The sequence below is a fragment of the Odontomachus brunneus genome, unplaced genomic scaffold, assembly GCF_010583005.1.
Source record: "Odontomachus brunneus isolate Ranch 3 - 2012 unplaced genomic scaffold, Obru_v1 Obru_scaffold_281, whole genome shotgun sequence".
Taxonomy (NCBI): Eukaryota; Metazoa; Arthropoda; class Insecta; order Hymenoptera; family Formicidae; genus Odontomachus; species Odontomachus brunneus.
The window spans coordinates 28,373-33,080 of record NW_022639731.1 but is presented as its reverse complement, the minus strand read 5'-3'; positions in this window follow the sequence as shown (position 1 = coordinate 33,080).

The following is a 4,708-nucleotide window of genomic DNA, read 5'->3' as shown; positions in this document are numbered from 1 at the left end:
TAATTGGACTCTTGTACAATGAAAACCTCTTTCATTAATTTGTTTTGTTATTTTATTCCAAACTTGTTCATTTTTAATAGAAGTATTTTTAAAATCTTTGTAATTCTCTTTAAATAATTCAATGAGCGATAATATTGCATTTCTACTCCATTTTCCAACAGTAGCACAATTTTCTTTATTTTCTTCTTTGGTGTTATCAATCGTATTTAATTGTTCTGTACATTCACTTATAAATTTATGTTCAGTTGACTTGTATGTGTCATCACAATCCGTCATTTTTTTGTTAAAAAAGTTCAAAATTTCTAGCGTTGGAGTGACAGAAAACATTTGGTTATCTGAAATTATGTTATTAATTCTTATCATGAAATTATGTACTTAGAAAAATTAACACGTATAATAACATAATATAATAACCACCAACGAGTCGTCTTATCCTAGGTTTGTTGAGTCAAAGTGCGTAAGGTATTGAACTTGTTATATCTACAAAGAATAGTATACAATAGTTCATTATATATAATATATAATATACATATATGTGTATTATATATACATTATAATATACATTATAATGATATAATTGTTGTATACTAATTTATAGATATAACAAGTCGACATCTTGACTCAAAAATGTAAGGATGAATCGTTGTCCATGGATATATATAAATTTATTTTTACTTACCTATAACATCCAAAACTAACCAATCTCCATTTGCATTTTTTAATATGTTTCCATCTACTTTAACAAGAATATGTCTTTTTTCAACAAGATTGATTTGTTCCATTATTGTTTTTAAGAAGCGAATTGAGGTTATGCGATTGACGTAAATACTCTACGCATGCGTTTTGTCTTAGAGTGATTATTAACCCTGTAAAGACTGGTGTGATCTGGGCGACACTCTGCAGACACTCTAACTAGTTCTCGAACGGATTAACGAGTAACACACTAGAGTTCTCGAACGATGATTTGAGTAATAATTACACCGGAGTGCTGTTCTCGAACGCACCCCAGCGAGTGTTTCGTTAGTCTGATCGAACATTGTTTTTATATTGTTTGTGTTTGAGTGTGCTATCGCCGACACTAATCCATTTCTTACAGCTGTCGTGTTCGCCGAGCCGAGAGAGTTTGGCTGCTAGCGATGCGAGGTGACGTCAGTGTTTAGATCCGCGAGATCGCGAGAGTGTTGTGATTCCGAGTGTCGTCCTGTTATCGTGTAAAAGAAACGCGATAAACAGCTGATCCGTGTGTTGGCCTTTGCATTAATATTATCACGCCTTTTAAATAAGTTAAAGTGAGATTCGGGAATTAAGAGTGCGGTGCGAAATCGATGGACGGTGGTGCTCACCCACGCGGAGAGTCCAGCGGTGAAGGCTGCTCTTGGCTCTCGATAATTAGTATTCGACTTTCGAGAATTATTAATCGAAAATTATTTAGATCAGAATGCGACCGCGAATCGTGGAAGATAGCTGAAGGAGGCCAGAGTCTCGACTCGTGGGTTGCCGAGACGACAGCGGACGAATTGCGCGAGCAATTAGGAAAGCGGGGACAGCGAACGGATGGATCGCGACCGGTTTTGCGGGCTCGCCTCGTGCGGTACGAACGAACCCTACAGGGTGGACTCGAGATGCCGCCGCTTACGCCGGCGAGCGAGCTGTCGGAAAGGAACGAGTCAGCCGCCCTCGAAGAAGGCGCGCTCGAGAAGCAGGGTGCGATTAGCCCCGCGCGCGGGACGGGTAGCGAGTCGGAGGATGCGGAGACGCAGACGCGGTACCGCGAAGCAGCACCCGAACGAGGCGGGTAATAACGATCCGCTTGCTGCCGATCCGTGTACGACCAATTTGCACGCGGTGGAGGTGCGCGCTACTGAGCCGCCTATCACAGGCCGGCGCGGCGCGCTTCCACGAGATGCCGAGCTATGCCTCACGGGCGTAGGCATAGGCGATCCGCGAGCTGCCGAGCCGTATATCTCGGACATGCCGAGAGCATATCCTGGAGATCCGCGAGTTGTCGAGCCATGCATTGCGAGACCGTGCACTGGCGATCCGCAAGCTGCCGCTTGGGGGCCGCTCCATGGAACGTTTGCGACTCGTGCACCAGAGTCGTCGAATCATCAACGAGGGGGTTCGTCTGCTGCCGACGCGTATAATACGATGCGGCGTAGGAATCTAAGTTTTTCGGGCGCGCGCGGAGCTGACGTCGAAGCCTTCCTTCTTCGGATTGAGGAAAGACGGGCGCTCGTATCAATAAACGATGACGATTAAATGTTTGCCGTTTTTCTTGTCGGGTATCGCGATGCACTGATTTCGTCTGAAGCGCTCCCAGTGGTGGGGTTTTGAGACTGCGTTGCGGGAGCGTTTTGGGGACCCAGATTTTCAATTCGCGCTTAGAAACGAGATCATGCGTCGCACTCAGGGTGAGCACGAGCCGGTTGCCGATTTCCTCACTTGCATGCTCACGTTGTTCAGCCGTTTAGATCCCTCGTGGAGAGAGGACGAGCAGCTGAACTACGCGCATAGAAATATGCTGCCGAGGCTACAGATTGCGGTGCATCGCGACGACGTGACCGATTTTGACGTGTTGGAGCGCCTGGCGACGCAGGTGGAGCGCAGTTATGTCGTGGCGCGACAACACAGAGCGCCTCCACCCCCGGAAAGATTTGTCCCCCGGATCTATTTGTCCAAGGTTAGCGTATCGTCTGCCGCCGAGGTCCACGCGCAATCCGCCAATAATAGCGATGGCGGATTTAGACGAATTTCGTGCTACGGAGGAATCGCGAGAGGAGAGACCGCGAGCGCACACGAGAAAGCTGTGGTCGACTCAGCGCGCGCGGGGAACCGGTTCTCGTGCCGCTGCTCGAGAGACAACGCGAGAGAGCGGCGGGGACGCAGCGGGGACCGAGGGGGGTCGAGCCGAAACTGCCGCTATTAGTGTGACGCCGCAATCAGAGCGTCCGGCGAAGAGCCGGCGCTGCTGGAATTGTGAAGACGAGGGGCACTTAGCGCGCGACTGCCCTCGGGCATCGCGCGTGCATTGTTATCGGTGTCGCAAAAAGTGCCACACATTAAAAACGTGCCCGAAATGCGCGGGAAACGAGAAAAGAAGTTCGTAGATCGGGTCGCTGCGACTTCTCTAATTCCTCCGGAGACCCGTACATCCTCGCTGCCGCAAACTCGTAAAGAGGCGCTTTCGTATAGCGCCTTCGGGGCCCGCGAGCTGCCGTCGCTCCGTTACTTCCACTTGACCATTGGTGAGCTGCCGTTACACGCTTTAGTGGACACCGGATCCAATTGAACGATCCTGGGGCGCGAGGGGATTGAAATAATCCGCACATTGGAGTTGCCGACGACTCGCGAGGGCTGCCGCATCCGGATCGCGAACGGTTAGGTAAAAGAGGTTAGTAGTGTGATTCTGTAACTCGTTATTGCAGTTAACGATAATTTCGTTATCCTTGCGCAGCTTTTTCGTACTATAGAAAAGCTGCGCAACGATAACGAGACTGTCGTTAACTGCAATAATGAGTTACAGAATTGCACTACAGGGAAGAGGCGGAGGTATCGTTTCGGTTAGAGGGGATCGAGCGCATATTACCGGTTTATTTACTGCCGAATCTGGTGCTACCGGCTATCTTAAGCCTCAATTTTTTGAACGCGTACGGGATCTTGTTGGACCTCGCGGCGGGTGAATGGGGGTTCGCCACCAACGCGAGCGTGCGCCACTCTTTCGAAGCGAGAGCGGAGGAGAGGGAAACGTATTGCGGGTTGTCGAATCTCACGACGAACGAGGAAGCGCGATTGAAAAACTTTTTAGAGGACAGGTTACCGAGTGTCTCGAAGGGCGTGGGGGTTACCGCGTTAACCGAGCACGTAGACGTCGGCCAACACGCACCGATTAAGCAACGATGCTATCTCGTGTCGCCGCGAGTTCAAGAGGCCATGCGCGATGAGGTAGGCAAAATGTTAGCGGACGGGATCATTGAGCCTTCCTTTAGTGAATGGTCGAACCCAGTAGTTATGGTTCGAAAGGCCAATGGGAAATACCGCTTTTGTCTGGATTTTCGTCGAGTAAATAACGTTTCGAAAAAAAACGCGTATCCGCTGCCTAATATGACCGGCATATTGGACAAGATTCGTGCCGCGCGTTACATCTCGACGATCGATTTGAGCCAAGCGTACTTCCAGATTCCGCTGACCAAGGAGAGTCGAGAGGTAACTGCATTTAGTGTTCCCGGCAAAAGCTTATTCCATTTTACGCGGATGCCGTATGGGCTGACGCGAGCTCCGGCCATGTTTCAACGGCTATTGGATCGAGTCATCGGGCCGGAAATGGAGCCGTACGCGTTCGCGTACCTACACGATATAGTTGTCGTTACACCAACGTTCGAGCAACACATTGAGTGGCTCGAACGCGTGTTAACTCGCGTCACGGCTGCCGGCTTGACCATAAATCCAGACAAGTATGAGTTTTGTCGTAGTGAGGTTGTAACGGCCTTGCGTTACGTGCGGGATAGTCTTAGCCGGTGTAGTCCGGGTTTCGTGTGTGAAATAAAAACCAGTGGTATAGGTGATAATAATTTGGAACTATATTCTAATCTCACAGCTATTTACAATTATTTACAGGCGACGTTACGCCGTTGGCGCGTGGTCGCGTTTTTGCTCTCGTCGGGAGCCGTTGTTGTCGTCTCGCGATCAGCTGCGAGCGTCGAGGCGCGCG